General features: G+C 45.5%; 1 non-coding gene across 1 annotated transcript; it reads left to right on the plus strand.

The window, feature by feature from the left end:
- The first annotated feature begins 17,230 nt into the window (after positions 1 to 17,230).
- On the plus strand, positions 17,231 to 17,302 carry Trnac-gca (transfer RNA cysteine (anticodon GCA)). The gene has a single exon. It is a non-coding gene; the product is annotated as a tRNA-Cys (tRNA).
- Positions 17,303 to 21,018: the final 3,716 nt, after the last annotated feature.

A 21,018-nucleotide genomic window follows, 5' to 3' on the forward strand; every position in this document is an offset into this window, starting at 1 on the left:
CACATGTAAGAAGCTGCTTATTCAGGGTTGGAAAAGGACTGGAGGGAGGAGGTGATGTGTTGTTCACTTTGATGGAACCATAGAGATCACTCTTCTGTAAAGGTGGAAACTGAGGCACAGAGAGAGGGGAAAGAGTTGGCACAAGAATTCACATGTGGAAGGATATAGCTCCTGCATTTACACAGCTGATTTCTAAAAGGATGGTAGAACATCAGAGGACATCCAGCTGAAGAGGTGGCATGGATAAGGAGCAGGAAATCAGGTTAGCGTGCAGTAAACACCAGCTGCCAAGCAGAGGGTAAATGGGCCTCAGGCTACAGGTGGGCCCTGCAGGAGCTGGGAGGGATTCCCCAGGGGTGGAGTCCAGGGGGTCTGTCCAAGAGGGAGAATTTTTATAGATGAGAATAGCAAGGAAGGTCTAATAGGTGGGGTGTTCTTAAGAGCAAAGGCCTGGCAGGGAGGCCACAAGGACGAGTTGGAGAAAGGGCCAGCTTGGAGTGGACAGAGGGTGCCGGAAGGGTTCTGGATGTGAGGTGTCAAGGCTGTGGAGTTTGAATTGGATCTTGTATGAGAAACTGGTGAAGACTTTTGAGCAAGAGAGAAACAAGATGCCAGTGATCATCAGGGAGCAGATTGGATAGGGAGGCCAGGTCACAGGTGATGGAAGTGGTGGGTGAAGGTTGAGTTTAAGTGGCTCCTTTGAACATGAAGATATCTGAAGCGCCAAGAAGATGGTGGCAGATGTCTTCTGCTGCTCCGTCTTTGTAGGCCTGCAGTTGGAGGCCTCGGTGCTGGTGGCACTCCCACAGTGGAGACCATGTGGTTTGGGGTAGAACCCAAGTTGGAGACTCAGGGTGATTTCATCTGTAATGTGAAGTTACCAGGACAACATGAGATCAAGTGGGAGGTGCTTAAGAGCCTTTCTTTTCCTAGGAACTCTAGTCTTTAAAAGAATTAAACCCAGTATAGCCAAAGACTGGTATTTCTTGTGTGGGGCTGGGCTGCCAGGGCGTGTTGCACCTGTACTTCCCCTTCCTTGGCTCTAACCCCTTCTTAAACCTCTTTCTCCTCTAGGCCCAGCGCCCTATATTCCAAAGCATGGGTCCCCTTGTCCCACCTCCCCACTGCTCCCTGATCCTCCCTGTCCATCTGCTGTACTCTCTGCTAGTGATCGGAGGCCAAAATCAAATAGAGGACAGTCATTGAAGTATACACAGACTCTAGAATCAAACAGATACAGATTTAAAGGTTGTGCGACCTTGACCCTAAACAAGTTCATTAACATCAACTTCCTCACCTAATAAATGGGGATAGAGAAGTTCCCATTGTTCCCAGACCTAAGTAACATAAAGCATAAATATATAGCAAAGATATGGGCACATAGTAAGGTCTCAAAGTTTGCTAATTTCATTATTAAGTTATGGCTAATTATGATTTAACTTAGGAAAAAAAATAAGTTCAGTGCGCTAGTGTTGTATTCTAAAAGTACAAATCTCTTAGAAGGAAATTTCTTCAATAGGCAGAAACAGAAAATCGCTGTGGTGAGAAGAAAATCAAATCAAACCACATCCTGATGTCCAAGTGGACAGAGGTCCAAACCCACCTTTCCGCCCCACACCAGGTTTGCCACAGGTGGGAGCCCATGCCTGTGGGTTGTCTGGTACTCTCACTGTGATTTCTTTGGGTACCCTTAATTAGAAAGACTCAAATTTCTAAGTTGCTGTTGCCATTGGCCCCATGAGGTTGTATACCATAAAGAATTAACTGCCATTTATTGAACACTTATTTTTGAAGACCTTATGAGCATTATAAACTCTGATATATGTACCATTACACCCATTTTATAGGTGAAGAGCTTGAGATCTTGAGAGGTTAAGGAAGCCTAAAGTCACACAGCAACCAAATGGTAGAGTCAGGATTTGAACTCCAATCTTCTGCTCCCAAGCCAATGTGCTCAGCCACAAAGTTCTTTCCCTGGAACCTGTGTGGCTGTGGAAAAAAGTCAGCACCACTTTTAAGTTATTCCATTTTATTGCAGATTTTTTGACTTAAGATAAAATTGGGGAAAATGGAACATATCACGCAGAACATTGCTGTCTGTAAAAATGATGGCTGTACTAAGAATCAAAAAGAACTTCAAAGGCAGAGAGAGCCGAGCCCTATTACTTCACAGCTGGTCACCCCAGCCAACTCACTGATACTAATGCAGGAGGCAAATGGGACGCTCACTGTCATACAGCCCCCAGTATGTATTATGCATCCACTGTGTGCAAAGCATTGTGCTGGACTCCATGAAGAAACACAAAAGGATCAGAAAATCATCAGCTGCCCTGATAGCACTTAGAATCTGGTGGTGACTTTGCAGCCTCATTCTGTAAACTGAGCCCTCAGGGATCTGGAACAGCCTGGCCATCAGGGAGAATTGTGGGCAGCTATCTTGAGTAGAAAGAGCCACGGCTCCATCTTTCCTGCTCCAGAGGCGTGAGCAGCCAGGTCCGGGAGACCTTTCCTGAGGCACTGTGTGGCAGCGCCTCAGATTAAGGGATCAGGGACTGAGGCCCTCCAGGCCCTCCTGTTGCCAGGGCAACGCTGAGTCAGGCCAGGGCCTCAGCTCCAGCTTTCTGGGAAGCCTTCGGGCTGCGGAAGCTTCCTGTTGTTTTCCAGGCACAGTGGGAACGTCTACATTCGAATTTCTTAAAAATCAATTTTGCATTGATCACTTCTAGTTGGGTTCCTTGAAATGAGTATTTCTAGTCAGGACAGAATCTAACCCTTCTATTTTTTACAAAGGCTAGCTGGAGTCTGGAAGACTCTTTAATAGGAAAAAAATTAGGAATTGAAGGAGGGAGTGTGGGAGGAAGGAAGGAAAAAAAGAAGGAAGGAAGAGAGGGAGGGAGGGAGGAAAAGAGAGAGAGGGAAAAATTATCATAGTACTACTTACAGTGACCTTATATGAAAACTTCCAGGCAAAAATCAGATCTCTGAATTTCCAGGATAATGGTTATAATCATTATGATTCGGAGTCTTACAATGTTCCAGACACTATATGTTGTATGCAGTGAATGTTTCTATTTTATCTTGCAACAAGCTGTGAAATTGGTACATGTGTCCCCTTTAGAGGTTCCCAGAGGGTAAGCAATCAGCCCAAAGTCACACAGCCAGAACTTAAACTAAGTGTGTGGACCCAAAGTGTTTGCTGTTACCTGCTCTTATTTACTGTCTCCCAATTGCAAACCAGATCAGAAAGAAAGAAGAAGGAAGGAAGGAAGGAAGGAAGGAAGGAAGGAAGGAAGGAAGGAAGGAAGGAAGGGAGGGAGGGAGGGAGGGAAAATGGTACAGTTTGATTTGCAGCTTGGACTATCCCATGGACACCGCATGCAAGTCTGGATTGGGTTGAAAGCAGATACCTCTGGCCAGGCCGGCCTAGCCCCACAACGGCCAGAACAGACAACGCCCTTCACATGACCTGGGTGGAGTAGATGCTGCTGCGTAGGTGGCAGAAGCACCCACCACACTGGCCCTCATTTAAAACTGAGTCCCTCTCTTCTGAGGGACTTTGAGACATGTTTGTCAAAATGATGAGTTATGGGGAAGTCAAGTCCAACTGCATGGCAGCCACACTGTGGTCCTGCTGTCAGAGGAGAGTGAGGGCCCCGTGCCCTTTCAGATGTTGGAACCTAAGAGGCATTTGTTCAGAGAAGCCCTTGAAAAGGGGACCGCTGCAAGGAAAATAGACTAGTCAAATAACACATGGCCAGCTCCAGCCCAGGTCAGCCTGATGCCAGTTCCCACCCACCCCCACCACTACCACCTGCACAAAACTCACTACTTAATAAAATAATAAAAGAACTCCATTATTGTAAGACAGAGCATCACTACTGACTATTAAGGTAACAAAAAGTTGAAATTCAATGACAAAATATGCCAATGATAATCTCTATACCCACTATTAATTTTATTTAAAGAATATCAGGACATGGGCTGGGAGTTATAGCTCAGTGGTAGAGCACTCACCTAGCATGTGTGAGGCACAGGGTTCAATCCTCAAAACCACATAAAAATAAACAAATAAATAAATAAAATGAAGGTATTGGGTCCAACTACAACTAAAAAAAAAGAGAATATCAGGACAGGCCTTTTTTTTTAGAATTTTTTAATATTTATTTTTCAGTTTTCGTTGGACACAACATCTTTGCTTTATTTTTATGTGGTGCTAAGGATCAAACCCAGCGCCCCGCACATGCTAGGCGAGTACATTACCGCTTGAGCCACATCCCCAGCCCTGGGGACAGGCCTCCTTAAAATTAGCATGGTCTGATAAATATAAAATTTTTTTAAGAACTAAATTCAATCAGTTCTTTATTTTTAATATAAGATACATAAATGCTAAAATTGTGCTCTCAAAGCATTGGAAATTGATTGGATTTAATCTACCCTCAATCAAGACAAGTAAACTGGTGGCAAAATTGTGACATAGCCATTTTCCATGGAAAGTAAGATCAGAGCCACATCCACAGCCCCATATAGTAAAATTTTTATGTGAATATTTTGCTACTTGGATTAATAGTCACCACTGAAAAATCATATTAATTTTTCCCCGAAGACACTAAATTGGTTCCCATAGTTATCCTCTGAACAATTTAATAATAATGACTGTCCAACCCAAATCATCATTTCTTTCCTACTTGAACCTAGTCGTTCCTTAGCTTATCTTGAATTAATGTCTCACTAAGCCAAAAAATTGTGGTACCTTCTGAAATAACTTTGGGGGAAAAGTTAAAATTCAAAAGTTTCAGAATGTTGCTGAAAAAGCAAGTCAATATCCAGACCAAATGAAATCAATCTCTAGTATATTTAATTCAAACAGCCAGGTGTGATAGCGCAGGCTTGTAATCCCAGCAGCTCCGTGGGCTGAGGCAGGAGAATTTTGAGTGAAAAGCCATCTTCAACAATTTACTGAGGGCCCTAAGCAACTTAGCAAGACCCTGTTTCAAAATAAAAAATAAAAAGGGCTGGGATGTGGCTCAGTAGTTAAGCGCCCTGGTTAAAAAAAAAAATTTTAAAAAAATTCAAACAGCAAATATATTAAGAGAAATTGACAACACATGTTTCTTGCCCAAGACACTGCTAGCTCTTTGGAGTCTTGCAATAAACATTAGCTGCATCCAAACTTGCTTGGGTGTTCACTTTACCAAAAAGATTAACTCACATTAGTATGAAATATTCACATAATAGAAATTATTTCTCTCCAAATGAAAAAAGCATTGTTATTTTTTCTGACTGTAAAAATAATTTCTAAGTTCTAAACAACACAGATTCAGAAATTAATCAGTCTCTTATTTTCTAAGAAAGAAAGAGGTATCAGTCTTTTATAAATGTGATATCCATTTTATTTCTCACCTATGGCTTTTTAAAAATATATTTTATTAGTTGTTGATGGACATTTATTTATTTATATGTGGTGCTGAGAATCAAACCCAGTGCCTCACCCATACTAGGCAAGCACTCTACCACTGAGCCACAACCCCAGCCCCACCACCTATGGCTTTTAACCATGTCCACACCTGTGACATTAGGGATTTACTTGGAAGAGTTCACCTCTTCTGTTATATTTTAGAATCTCTTTCAGATTCAGGACTCAAAATCTTTATCAAATATAGAAGGTCAGTATATATGTGTGTGTGTGTGTGTGTGTGTGTGTGTAATATATATATACTGGGCTTGAATCCAGGGGTGCTTTACCACTGAGCTATATTCCCAGCACCTTTTTGTTTTGTTTTGTTTTTTGAGACAGGGTCTCACTGAGTTGCTTAGGGCTTTGTTAAATTGCTGAGGCTGGCCTTAAACTTCCTATCCTCTGGTATCACCTTCCTGCTGTGTTGGGATTACAGGCAAGCCACTAGGTGCTGGGCTCAGTCAAATATTTTGTGTGTCAAATTTGCTGTTTCTCTGTGTTTTCGAGCTTTTGTTTTTAGCCTCAGCATCCTTTGTTTAAATAAAATAATTTTCTGAGCTAAATATGAAAATAACTAGAAGCAGAGAGGCTAAGGCGGCTGTGGGGGAGTCTGGTCTCCCCTGGGTGAGGGTGCACTGAAGGGCCCCCAAGGTGATCCCCTCTTCAAACCCGATGCCCTGGGCAAGTTAGCAGAATTCTTTTTCCCTTGCTCCAGGTTTCCCAGTCTCAATCCAAACTAGATATGTTTAATTTACTCAGTGACAGTTCCATAGTAACTTAGCTCTTTGAGAGCGCACAGGGCTTCTTAATTTTAATTCTCCTTGTGGGGTATACATGCATTTCTTTTTCTATAACCTCTATGTTATTTTCTCACCACATCAGAAAGTGGTGAGTTTGGGTTGTGGCTCAGTGGTAGAGCACTTGCCGAGACGTCGGTTGATCTTCAGCACCACATAAAAATAAATAAATAAAATAAAGCCACTGTGTCCATCTACAAATTTTATTTAAAAATAAGTGATTTTTTAAAAAAAAATGGTGAGTCCCTATAACCTCGCCAGGGAAATCCAAGAAGCCAACACCCACCAAGAATCCCTGAAAGCCAGTTCAGTGGCAGCATGGCTGTCCTGAACAGCCCTGTAAGAAAGCGACAAGGACCCCCAACTGATGTCTGCAGCAAGCACTTCCACTAGAAGATCGGGGAAGATCCACACGCAGGGGACAGCTCGGGGCGTGGTGGTCGTGGGGCTTTCCTGGGCTTGGTGGTGCTCCCAGGGGCACTCAGTGGCCACTGTGCGCTTGACTTCCGCCGGGACGCGGGTGGCTTTTGTTCGTTGGGGCTTGCTCCAGAATCTGACAAGCGGTTCAGGCACCTAAGAGATATCCAGTAAACGTGGACGCTAAGCCCCAGATGATACCGTGCGGGAAAAACGGGGGCAATCTCAAATCTCTGCTAACTAGGACGGAGATGGTTTTCTTCATTAAAATGAATCCAAACCTTCCGAAGCTGTCGGGGAGCCCTCCCACCCCTCCCAGCTGGCAGCGACCCTGAGGGGCCTGCCACCGCCTGGCCTGGCCGTCCTGCCTGCTCTCCGAGGCGCAGAGGCTCGGGAACCTGGAGAGTCCGGCCCCGGCCCCAGCCCCAGCCCCAGCCCCGGCCCCCGGCCCCTCCCGAGTGTCCCCAAATCCTCCAGTTTGCCCAGAGGATCGTGTGCGCACCCTGGGCTCCCTCGCCGGCCTCACTGACTTTTCCCCACTGCAGCCAAAGAGACTTTATAGGATCCGAGTCCCTATCCGGCACCTGTAAAGGGGGCCATAACGTTCGAGTGTCACAGGGTGCCGAAGGGTGGCTGCGAGAAGAGGGAGCGAGGGCGCCATCAAACTGTTCGATTTTCTTATTTAAAAGTGCGTTTCTCGGAGCCTCTATATTGTGCTGGGTGTACATCCATCCTCTGCGCTTAATTTTTAAGGTCGCAAATGTTCAACGCTGCGCTGCCCAAGCGTCCCCTCCCCGTCTGATGGGGCCGATGGCGGCGCGGCTCGCGTGCTGCAGGCCCGGGTGGGTGCCCGAGTCTCGCTACCGCGGCGCCACGTCGGGCGGCGCGGGGCGGGCGTGCTGCCCCCTGCCGGCCGGCGTCGGGGAGGCCCCGGAGGCCCGGCGCCCGCACCTGGCCGCTGGCGGCCGCTCTAGGAACGCCCGGCCCTCTCGGTGGTGGCGCGGGGTCGCTTCCGCGCGCCCTGTCCCCGCCCCACGCCCGGGGCTGGGCGCGCCCGGCCTGTCAAGCCCCGGTGGCCCTGCGGCCGGGTTGCACACGCTCTGTGGCGGTACTGAGCGCTCCGCTGCGCGGGAAATGGCCTCCTGGCAGCAGCAACGCCCGCGTTCTCGTTGCCTGGCACCCTCTGGCCGTCCGGCCCGGTTCCCCGAGGTCGGGCCTGTTCTTGATGCAAACCCTCGTGCGGACGCGGTGGGTGCAGGCACAAAGCGAGGCCTCGGAATGTGCAGAGCCCTGAATCCGAAACAACCCCCACGCCGACGGCTCAGACCCACTCCCGAGGAGAGGACAAAAGGACCGCGGAGGGCCGTGGCGTCCAGCAAGGAAGGGGTGCCACCGTGAATTTACACCAACATGAGGGCTCCCCCGGCGCGTTCGCGTGCCGCCCCTCACTTTGCCCACTTTTCTCGTTTTATACAAAATGATACCAAAGTTCAAGTCATTCGAGCCTGTAGCAGAAGGACTTCTCTGCAGAAGCGGCCTTTGACACCTCTATGATGACGGGCCAGACTATTTTTCTTACTTAAAAATATATTTACTTGGTTATGTTTACTTGGTTATTTCCAAAGACTAAATTCCTAGACAGGGTCGCGGAGCGTGGGCGTTTCCTAAGACTGTGGATGTTCTCTCTACAGGGCTCCTCCGTGGGCAGCAGGGAGCAGGGCTGTCTTCTTGGATGGAGAAATGTGGCGCGCTAAGGAACACGTGCTTCTGTGGGAACTACTTACAGACGGGCAGTGGCACTGGAATGCTGGGCCCCACTCGATGAATTTGGGAACATTAGTCAACCAGATGTTCTTGGTCTGGCAAATCCAAACATGGTCCCCTCCTGGGGGATTCCCCATTTTTTTAGGATTAAAATACAAAATCTCCCCAGGTCTGCTCTGGCACTTTCTGCCTCCCCAGTCCTGATAGGTGTTACCTAGCTAGTGGCAAACTGGAGGGGGTGGGTTGCTTTAAAGAACAGAAATTTATCTTCTCACAGTTCTGGAGGCCAGAAATCTATAATGGTGGCGTACACAGTAATGGTTCTTCCTGGAGGCTCTGCACCCCACCTCTCTCCTAGCTTCTGGCAGTGGCTCTGTGTCCCTTGGGTTGTAGAAGCATCTTGCCAATGTCTGCTCCATCTTCACTTGGGCTGTTTCCTCCACCCCGCCCTTCATAGGAGGATGACAGTGAGATTGAATAAAGACCCTCTATACTCTAGTATGACCTCATTTTAACTGACTCCATTACATCTGCAATGCCCCTATTTCCAAACTAGGTGACATTCTGAGGTTCTTGGAAGGACATTAATGTTGGTAAGATTCTCCTCAAAACACAAGAAGCCAAGTCCCCAGACTTTAGCACCCCAGTCCCCGCCTATCTTCTGGTACACCCCATCTTCACCATCTTTCTGGGACACTCAACTACTAATCAATTTCCTTCTTCCTGCAAGGTGCTGGAAATATCACCACCTCAGAGAAGTCTTTGAATCTCTTAGGTGATTAATCCACCCATCCTGGCCTGTTCTGAGCTCACAGCATGTATCACAGTGATAATTGAGTTGTCACTGAGTCATAGTATGTTCATGAGTACCTCTCTCACTAAGATCTGCTTCTGAGGGCAAGAAGCAGGTCAAGGGAATAATGGTAACAAACATTACCGTTCAAGACCAATGGTGCTTACACGCTGACATAGGAAACCTGCCTCAGTAGGACAGGCGCTAGATAATGAAGGCCTGTGCTGTGTCCACTACAGAGTCCACTGGGAAGATCTCAGAGGCAGTGGCCCCTATCCACTGGAGGGAGACGCAAATTCAGGCTCCATTCCCCTGGGGGACACATGAAATAAAACCCATACCCTGACCATGGTTCCATATAAACCAACCCCACTCCACCTTCCTGACCTTTCCAGGACTCACTCTCTCTGTCCCTTTGCTGCAGCCACCCTGGCTTTGCTCTTGCTCCTTGATTCTGCCAAGCCACTTCCTGACGTAAAGCTGGCTTGGCACCACTTGTTACCATTCAGATTCCCTTGCATGTTACAATTACACCTTCTCTTGTGAGCACTATTCTGGTACTTAGGAGTGAACCCAGGGGCTCTTTACCACTGAGCCACATCTCCAGCCCTTTTTATTTTTAATTGCAATCCTCCTACTTCAGCCTCCCGCATTGTGAGATGAGATGGTAACTTTTACAGACCCCCTAATTCAGCTGCATATTATTCCAGTGACTCAACCTTTGCTACAAAGGTGGTCCTGTGGAAACAGCCCTGTACCAGACAGAGAGGTCTTAAAATTGAGTTTCTTGGAGACTTTCTGAGGCTGTGTCCTCATCTGCAAAATGGAAATAACTATTCCTACAAAAGTTTGCATGAGTCATGTGTGAATTTTAATGCACTTATTAGCAGTTCATGGATTCTTGTCCTGATGTAGCAATGATTTATTAATTATGTTGATAGGAAATGGTATCAGTTGCAATTACTAGGTGGAACTATACTTATATGTGTAATATATATTATTTATTCCCAAACTGTATAATTTTGGAAATGATATTTTGAAGATAATTTGGAGAATACAAAAAGAATATAAAGAAGAAACTTTAAAAATCAGCCGGAACCTCTGTTTTGTAGGCCTCACTTGTATGCTGTGGAGCAAATGCTGCAAATGAAGTGCATACAGCTAGGAGCTGAGGTGCAGCAGGCCAGGTGAAGCAGCACAGGTAGGGTCTGCTTCCTGCAAGGCTGTGGAAAGTCCCTGTATTGATGTTGAGGTCACCATGATGCTTGACAGAATTCTGAGAGTGGCTGGGACTCCAAAGGAGCTGAGAAGGGTCTGAGTTTGCAAGATGTGGCCCAAGGTGGGACTTTTGACTATAGGTCAAGAGGTTCTGGTTTGAATTCTCTAGTGCTTCTCCTAGGTCCTTAATTTTTTAAAGAAGTAGCTAAGTGTTTTATGAAAACAATACAGTTACTGAAACTACAGAAAAGTATGAAGATGAAATCATCACTAATAACATTACCATGGAAATAAGAGCTGTTAGGATTTTCAGAATATTCCCTGTTTGCTTTTTGTTTGGCTGGTTCTACTTATTCTTATATGGGAGATAATGTTCTGTCATCCAACACTATGATTCCCAAACGTGGCTCACAGTGGGATCCCCTAGTTTTAAAAACTTTTAGTGTCTGGGTTTGTACCCCAGGTATTCTGAGTCAATGCTCTTCTCCCTCTGCGTCAGTGTTCTTAAACCTCCCGGGTGATTCCCACGTACAGTCAGACCTGAGAACTGCTGGCTTCATGTGTAATTCACATTTTCTTGACTGGATATGCTTACATGTGGATGTGGCATACTTGACATAACCACTTCTCTAATATTAGGTGTTTCAGTGGTTTAATGTCAATGTTAATAATAGGCATTTCAGTTTTCATTTCACAGTGCTGGGGATCAAACCCAGGCCCTGTGCATGTTACGCAGATGCTCCCCTACAAAACTACATCCCACCTTTGTTAAATATTTAAATAACACTTGAGAGCATTGAAATATCTGTGAGCCTGTATTTGTTCAAATTTCAGGCTTTTGCTAAAGGATGGATTCCTAAAAATTGAATTATGTAAGTCAAAGGGAATTGCCTCTAGTTTTCCTCTCAAGAAAGATTGTACCAGGGCCAGGGTTATGGCTCAGTGGTAGAGCACTTGCCAAACATTCATGAAGCACTGTTTGATCCTCAGTACCACATAAAAATAAACAAATAAGGGCTGGGGATGTGGCTCAAGCGGTAGTGCACTCGCCTGGTATGCTTGCGGCCCGGGTTCGATCCTCAGCACCACATACAAACAACGATGTTATGTCCGCCAAAAACTAAAAAATAAATATTAAATTTCTCTCTCTCTCTCTCTCTCTCTCTCTCTCTCTCTCTCTCTCTCTCTCTCTCAAAAAAAAAATAAAATAAAATAAGGGGCTGGAGATATAGCTCAGTTGGTAGAGTGCTTGTCTCGAAAGCCCAAGGCCCTGGGTTCAATCCCCAGCACCAGAAAACAAATAAATAAACAAACAAACAAAATAAAGGTATTGTGTCCATATAAATACATATATATAAAGAAAGATTGTACCATTTTATAGCCCTATATAGAACCAGTCTCACCATGCTCTTGCCGTATGCAAATCACTGTTTTATTTATTTTTCTATTTTATTTTATATTATTATTATTTGGGGGGGTACAGGAAATTGAACTCAGGGGCACTCAACCACTGAGCCACATCCCAGCCCTATTTTGTATTTTATTTAGAGATAGGATCTCACTGAGTTGCTTAGTGCTTTGCCCTTGTTGAGGGTGGCTTTGGCCCAGGAAGGAGATGGTGTGGAGGAGGGCGGAGGACATCCAGGATGATGGCAAGAGGAGGAAGCTGGAGAATGAAGGAAGAGGAGAGGGAAAATCAAGGGAGAAAAGAGGTGGAGGATGGGGCTCTTGGCTCCAGGTGGCTTGGTGAGTCCTGGGAGGCAATGAGAGGGTTCTTGCCTCAGAGTTGCCTTGCCTGGGGACAAAAGATGTGATCAAACAAAACAGCTCACCAAACTGGGTTAAGAGAGTGAGGTGGAATGTGCCCATGGGTCAGAAAGACAGTGTGGAGTGACTGGAAGAAATGTCCCCTCAGGTACAGAAACTGCCTGGTTTATGCAGGCCTGAGTGGCTTCTAGAGTTTAAAGTGATGATTGACAATTCATCCAAAGAGTAGGGGTGTGGCTCTGGGGAAGACTGAGGGTTCCCTGGTTCAACTGTGGACGCCTCCTTTGTACAACCTGTTAGAATTTCTAATCTGTAGCAAATTCATGTAGGTCCCTGATGGGAGATCCTCAATTAGGCCAGATTTGAGCTGGTCCCCTGTATTTCCAGGTGCAAAGAACACCAAGTTTGGTATCTGGAAATAGCAGACTCTTGTGTCCCGGATGCAACCCCTGATGTGGCAAGTGTGGTGCAGTCAGCCTTCCTAGCCACCTGACAACATGTAGATAGTTCAGATAGGTATCTGGGGAATAAAGGGGGATGCTAAAAATAATTCACATTGCATACTTTTTGGAAAAGCTTGTTTATTAACCAATAAATTTGTTTTAGTACATTGGTGGACCTACAAATAGTTCCATTCAGTGGTTATTTTCAAAGATATTTGCTGATAGTGCTTACTGCCATGATAATTTTCTTGTATGAAATCATCTCTGAATGACAAAATCATAGAATTTGGAGGGAAATGGATGGCATTAGAGCAGATTATGCTAAGTGAAGCTAGTCAATCTTTAAAAAACAAATACCAAATGACTCCTTTGATATAAGGGGTGTAAACAAGGACAGGGTAGGGACTAAGAGCTTGAGAAGAATATTTACAGTAAACAGGGATGAGAGGTGGGAGGGAAAGGGAGTGAGAAGGGAAATTGCATGGAAATGGAAGGCGATCCTCAGGGTTATACAAAATGTCATATAAGAGGAAAGGAGGGGTAAGTCAAGAGAATACAAATGGAAGAAATGATTTACAGTAGAAGGGGTAGAGAGAGAAAAGGGGAGGGGAGGGGAGGGGAGGGGGGATAGTAGACAATAGGACAGACAGCAGAATACATCAGACACTAGAAAGGCAATATGTCAATCAATGGAAGGGAAACTGATGTGATACAGCAATTTGTATACGGGGTAAAAGGGGGAGTTCATAATCCACTTGATTCAAACCGTGTAATATGATGTATTAAGAACTATGTAATGTTATGAACGACCAATAAAAAAAAAATAAAATAAAATAAAAAAAAAAGAAATCATCTCTGGCACCAAAATAATTTAGAACATTTACTTATGTATCACCTTTATATTAATTGGCAAAACAGAACAGCTTGTTTGGATGCTCTTGTGAGTTACATATGCATCACCACGGGTTCCAAAGACATTTCTGCTTCATTTTGTTAGGATTTACTAACTAAAGATTTCCTTGTGAGAAGGCTGTTCCTCTTTTTTTGTTTGTTTGATTTAGTTGTGGTTGAACACAATATCTTTATTTTATTTATTTATTATTTTTGTGTGGTGTTGAGGGTCGAACCCATGACCCTGTACGTGCTAGCGGTGCACTCTACCGCTGAGCCACAACCCCAGCCCGGTTTTGTTTGCTTGAATCACAAGGCAGGGCTCTACCTGAATTGCATTCTTGTATTTCCACTGCAAAAGCAGAGCTCTGCCTTCAGTACTGACTGCGACAGCATTCACCGCAAGTCAGGCGTTACACCTTTGACAAAATAAACCTCCAAAAGCTTTGCTTTGACTCCAGGACAAGAGGCTTGAAAGAGGGATTGTCCCCAGTCACTGACTAATATTCACCCTTCTCAACGAGGGCTTTGTAGTTCCTCCACTTCCAGAGTCACCAACTGATGACCAGGTGTTCCTTGGGAGGGGTGTCTTCCTGGGAAAGGGTTCTCTCTGTCTGGGGGGGTTGAACAGGAAGGAAGAGAAAGGACAAAGAGGGCAGCCCCTGCCCCTCCCAAAGTCTGGGGTTTAGATCCCTGATGGAAATCAAATCCCTGCGTCCTGGTCCCGCCCACTCTCAACAGCCCCCAGCGCACAGGCAGCTCATGGAGCCTCTTCCAGGTCAAGCCTGGGCTGGGTCAGGGTTTTCCTGTGGCCCTGAGCTCTCCTCAGTGTTTACTTTCTCCTCCTTGTATTTCAATACCAATCTTAATGGTTTTGATAATTTGTTTTGGTGCTGGGGATTGAACCCAGGTGCACTTACCACTGAACTTTTAATTTTTCTCCAGTTCTTTTAATTTTTTACTTTTGAGACACAATCTCTCTAATCTGCCTAGGTTGGCCTAAACCTGCACTCCTGCCTCAGCCTCCTGAGTCACAGGGATTACAAGCAAATGTCACCATGTCCTGCCGCAGTCTGGCTGGGCACAAAATCACGAGCCACCACACACCTTGTAGATTCAAACAGCAACTCTTTATTCTCAAACTGTCACCGGCACTTTACACAAACACGAACGTTCTGGGGAAATTCACGTTCTGGCCAAAATACACCGGGCTCTGAATCCCAAATACTCTCTGAATCCCGTGAGAACTCAACGGGAACTCAAGGAGTGGGCGCCTGAGGCAGCAGGATACGCCCTATTCCCAGCAGGATACACCTTAAACCTGGAACCGCCCTAAACCCAAGGAGAGCCCTAAACCCTGATCCGCCCTAAACCCAGAACCGCCCTGGTCCTTGAGCAAGGTCACCTTACATACAATGTCACTGCAAATGACCTGGGTCATGCCATGCGTCATTCCTACTTGGCAATGGCTCTCAGCAATGTCCAGCTTATATTTTATAGTACGTTAACACAATACCTTTACTTATTAATATGTGGTGCTGAGGATTGAACCCAGTGCCTCACACATGCTAGGCAAGCGCTCTACCAGCTGAGCTACAGCCCCCGCCCCAGCTTAATGTTTTTAACTCAGGAATGTGTGGCTCTTTTGGGGGGCCACTTTGTAATCAAGGGCTACTTCTGGATACTCAGGGCTGGCTTGTGCCTCAGTGCTTAGAATGTCACCATGTAGAGCTTCAATACCTGTGATGGCAGAAGAATGGAAGCCAACAGAAGTATACAAGAGAAACAGTGGAGCCCACAAGGCGGGGACAGGTATGTTTTCAGAGAGGCACTGGGGTCCACGGTGTCTACCCGGGTTTGGTGGCTTTGCTCAGGGCCTGCTACATCTAATAAACCAGTTTCATCTGAACAGCTATTAATTTGGATGTCATTACATTGTGATTTCATTTGTACTGATTTCTAAAATTATTTTGTCTTTACAGGGCATAAAACTGGAAGCACAGGCATTTACATCTTATCTGGTGTACATATCTGTGTATGAGCACTATGATAACTGAAATTAGCCCCTGGGCTCTTGCTGTTTAAAGGTATAGAGAGAAGGGCAAGGATGTTATGTGGAAACTGGGGGCCGGGGACAGAATGGAGGCTTAATTTTTCTCTGAGTGCCATTTTCAATTCTGAACCATGCAAAAGCATCACTCACACAAAAGCCAATTAATTCACACATTCAGTTCAAACCTCTGGTTTCCAGAAGCCTCCTTTGACTTCTCTCAGGGCACCTGGTAAGGGGCTTCCTGCTTCTCTGGGTAACCCCATCACATAAAGGGGAGGCCTGCAAGAGCAAAGAGAAGGGAGGGAGGGAGCTCCAAGGAGGCAAAGCTCTGGAGGTGATGGAAGGTGATAAATCAGGTGATAGAAGCATAATGCAGTGCAGGGTGTCTGCTACCATCTGTGTTTATGCAGCAAGGACTGTGCTGTTGCCTGCAGATGCCTGGTGAGTGGCTAAAAGCAGGACTGAAGACTTTCCATCTCTACCTCCTTGCATCCTGATGGGCAGCAGCCGAGGCCAGGCAGGGTAATAGGTGACTCTTTGACTCTTGATCCTGCCTCTTTGGAGCAAGTTGCTTCAATTCCCTGTGTCATTGCCACCCATAGTGCTACCACAAATAATTTTTAATTTATATATGAAGACTTAGAACAGTTTATCTAACACATTACATGTGTTTTTTTTTTTTTTTGAGAAGGGGGGGAGAGAGAGAGAGAGAGAGAGAGAGAGAGAGAGAGAGAGAATTTATTTATTTATTTTAGTTTTTTTCGGCAGACACAACATCTCTGTTTGTACGTGGTGCTGAGGATCGAACCCGGACCGCACACATGCCAGGCGAGCGTGCTACTGCATGAACCACATCCCCAGCCCCATTACATGTGTTTAAAAAACACTAGATGTTATTGTTATGCTCAAATTCGGGACCCCCCAAAAGACCACTAAAGACCAAGATCGATATAAGCAGCAAAGAGGTGTTTATTGCGAGCTAGCTCAGTTCTCCATGCACACACAGCAACTGGTGATGCTGAGAGGCCCCGAGCCCAGGGTTTGCAGCAGTTTTATACATTCTTTGGGGAAGGCAGAGACTTCACATACATCATAGCATCTCTTAGCAAATCATCACACACCGCAGGAAAATCATAAAATAACTCTAAAACATGATTAGCACATTCACTGGCAGGAATAAGTTGGGTAAGGGTGATTGGCTAGTACAAGAGGGGGATTCTTTTGAATTCATTGGTTTAAGCCACGAGGGGAGTACCTGCTGAACTACATGGTTTCCCAACATGTTTTCAACCACCATAAACTACTGGGAAAGTCATCTGGCATCCCAGGTATTTTCCCTGTCTCATGACGATTGGTGGCTGCTAGGGGGTTGCTATGGGTCCTCACCTAGCCAGAATAAGTCAGGGACACCTGGCACAGCAGATCTCTCCTTTTATTCGTAGATAAACAACTCAGCAGGGTGGGTATGTGCCTAGGAGTGCTCTTGGGTCTTTCCAAGGACAAGGGTCATGCCCCCTTCCTTGGACAGGCTTTGCTCTGAGGTAGAGGCTGGTTTTTCAGTTATAATTACTGCAGAGGTCCTGGGTGTGGCTTCTGCAGTAAGGAGTGCTCTGGAAGCTGTTTCTTCCTGTAGGGGGTGTAGCTCAGGGGTAGAGCATTTGACTGCAGATCAAGAGGTCCCTGGTTCAAATCCAGGTGCCCCCTAGTTGTTTATCTCCAGGTCTCTGTCCTCCAATTTATGCAGTGCCACCATTTATATGAAATTAAATCAGGTGATAGAAGCCTAATGCAGTGCAGGGTGCCTGCCATCTGTGTTTATGCAGCAAGGACTGCGTTGTTGCCTGCAGATGCCTAGTGAGTGGCTAAAAGCAGGACTGAAGACTTGCCATCTCTACCTCCTTGCATCTGGCTCTTCCAGCTGAGTCACCTTGGATTCCAGGAACAAAGTCTGATATGATAAATGTGTTGTGATAAGTCCAAGCTGTTGTTGCCTGCAGATGCCTAGTGAGTGGCTAAAAGCAGGACTGAAGACTTGCCATCTCTACCTCCTTGCATCTGGCTCTTCCATCTGAGTCACCTTGGATTCCAGGAACAAAGTCTGATATGATAAATGTGTTGTGATAAGTCCAAGCTCACCCCAGCTCCCGCACACATACAACAGTAACTTTCTTAAGGGAAAAACCTCCTCTCACCCAACCTGATCAATCCTGAGATAATGATGGACCTACCACACCTGTTGGAGATCACTGGCTTTAGCTGCTGACAAAAGCTGCCAACTATGCAAAATCCCAGCCCTTGCCCTTGTTGACCTTCTGTAAACCCTCAAAGTCATTGCCGGTTCCTCAAAAACAGGGCTGTGTCTCTTGGTTTTCTTATTGGAGCTCCACTGACTGAACTCCCTGCATGCTCTCACCATGACCTCTCTGTCTGGATTTTGGAGAAAGCGACCAGACCTGATTTGTTGGATCTTCAGGGTCACTCTGGTAACATTTACAGGAAAGACCGGAGGGAATGTACATCAGCAACACATACACAGATTATCCTCAGAGGAACACAAAAGACACAGGCCAGCGTGGGTTTCCATGGTCAAGAAATGAATGTGAGGGAGATTTTTCACTGCACATTTTTGTTCCTTTTGAATATCATATCATGTGAACTTTCGTAAATTCAGAATTCATTTTTTAAAAATACAATTGAAAATTGAACTACATTAGGTCTCATTACCAAGACTATTTGGTCTGGTTGGACACAGGGCACCACTCCTTTTGTGTATACCAAATTTTCCATAATAAAAAGTGTTTTAAAACCTCTTTCTCCTATATACACACATATATATTACATACAAAATAGGAAGACCCTATGTTCTTCTATTAAAAAGTGCTATTTTCTTTTTTGGAAGACTGGAGATTTAACCCAGGGGTGCTTTACCACTGAGTCATATCACCAGCCCTTTTTATTTATTTATTTTTTGCGATGGGCTCTCACCAAGTTACTTAGGGCCCTCACTAAATTGTTGAGGCTGGCCTTGAACTTGAAATCCTCCTGTCTCCACCTTCAAATCCCTGGGATTACAGGCATGAGCCACCACACACAGCTAAAAGATGTTACTTTCTTTGATGTTCTGATTTGCTTTTGGATCTTGCATTAATAACTTTCATATTGGTGTATAGGGAAACTTTATTTATTTCTCTTAGCCACCATGGTTTCTGGTTCACTGGCACCATGACTGGTCTCAATAGCCACACAGAGCTAGGTGACAAATGTCTACACCCCTGATGGGCACTAGCTAGTCTGCTGTTTGGCCAGGTGGGCCATCTGTCCAGAGATTAAAAAAGAAAGAAAGTACTTATCTCCAACTTCAACAAGGACTCTCCTTGGAGACACTCCTAGGACCTGAAGATTAAGTCACTTGAAGATAACATCACCCTGTGAAAGTGAGACTAGAATCAGCATGCAGTGGGTAACATCGACCCTGGAAGAAGCAACCCAAAGAGGCATGTTTATGAATCACCCAGGCGATTGCTTTGGATGGAAATGTCAGTCTAATTAGTTGTGTCTTAGCCTTTCAGTCTAAGTGAGCTATTAGCTCCAGAACAGACAGGGAGTCTGACATGAAGGATCTGGTAGATGTTTTCCCTAACACTGCCACCCAGGCAGAGCCCCTCTGTCCCCTGTGTTCTGGAAGGACTTCTTACAATATTGAAACAGAGGCCCACTTTATGCTCTGAATAGAGCCCTTGCTGCTTGGCGACTGCCACTGATTTTTTAAATGGACACATTTCTTTCTCTTCCTTTCTCCTGCTCCTCCCTAATCTCTCCCTGTTTCTAATCTCAAGGAAACAGGGTCACCTTTCTTCCTTATCCTAGGCAGAGTTATCTGTCCCTGAGCATACACCCACCATAGGAACAAAGTCATCTAGACTTTGGGGATGGCACCAAAAGATCTCAGAAATGACTCTCCCAAATAACAAGCGAATCACAACTCCAACAGAGAACAGGAGGAATGCAGCCTGGGAATCACCTCTTGAAAAGCCCCCTGTTCCTGCTGAAGGACAGAGTCAGCCCCTGGGACAGGAGTCTCCTGTGTTTCTCCTTTGCTAGCAAAGCAATAAACTTCTTTTCCTTTTCCTCAAAACCACATCCTTGTTATTAGATTGGCATCTGGGACAAGGACTAAGCTTTCGGTAACAATATGATCCCAATTTTTGGTTCTGTGTTAGACTATCTGGATTAATGAATTTCTCTCAGCTTTATCTTTTTTTTTTTTTTGTAAATTGGGGACAATCAGCACCTATCTCACAGTGCCCCATGCAGTCAAAAGGAGGCAATTTCTGGAAAGCATTTAAGAGTTCAGTCCCATAGGTGCTGTTCTGGGAAGGATGGAGAGTCCTGGGGAGTGGGAGAGGACACAGACACCAGGCAAGAAGATCCTCTGTCTCTAGCACCAGAGGATGACACCGTAGAATGCAAATTGCCAGTGCTTGGCTTCTAAGTTCTAAACTCCAGCAGGGGATTCAGGGAATCATGGTAGGCATAGGAGCAGCCTAATGTCCTTGTGTGGCAGCGCCATCTAGGCACCGATGGGAGCACCTGAGGAAGAGATGCCATGAGACCAGCATGGATTCACCACAGCAGGAAACCAGATGGACCATGCCTACATGGGGTTGGGGTAATGTGGGGGCCAGGGGCACTCCCCCCCATCACTGTGGCACACTGAAAGCAACTTTGGAATATTGGTGCAGCATGTGGGACACATTGAGGGATCTCAGAGTGAAGTCATTACATTTTTAATATTATTATCATCATCATCATCATCATCATCATCATCATCATACAGGCAATTGAACCCGGGGGACTTAACCACTGAGCCACGTCCCCAGCCATTTTTTACATTTTATTTAGAGACAAGGTCTCACTGAGTTGTTCAGGGGCCCACTAAGTTGCTGAGGCAGCTTTGAACTTGATTCTCCTGTAACTGGGGTTCACTTGACTATGTATATGGCTTGTGGCTTTGAAACAAATGCTTATTTTTCTTTTTCCCAATCTTCTTTTCCCTGATATTTTCCTCTCGGATCTTCTTTTCCCTGAACTTCTCCTCCCTGATCTTTTTCTCCCTGATATTTTCCTTCCTGATCTTCCTTTCCCTAAACTTCTTCCGCCTGAATCTCATTTTCCCTGAATCACTTCTATAAAAGCCCCCTGTTCTTGCGGATGGGCAGAATCACAGCGTTTGGAACAGGACTCCTCTGAGTTTCTCCTTTGCTAAAGCAAAGCAATAAACTTCTCTTTCCTTTTCCTCAAGACCTTGTCTTCATTAGAAGGTTGGTGTCAAGGGCAAGAACTGAGCTTTCGGTTACACTCCTGCCTCAGCCTTCCAAGACACTAGGATTACAGTTGTGCATCAACATGCCCACCTAAAT

The sequence above is a fragment of the Urocitellus parryii genome, chromosome 3 (genome assembly GCF_045843805.1).
Source record: "Urocitellus parryii isolate mUroPar1 chromosome 3, mUroPar1.hap1, whole genome shotgun sequence".
Taxonomy (NCBI): Eukaryota; Metazoa; Chordata; class Mammalia; order Rodentia; family Sciuridae; genus Urocitellus; species Urocitellus parryii.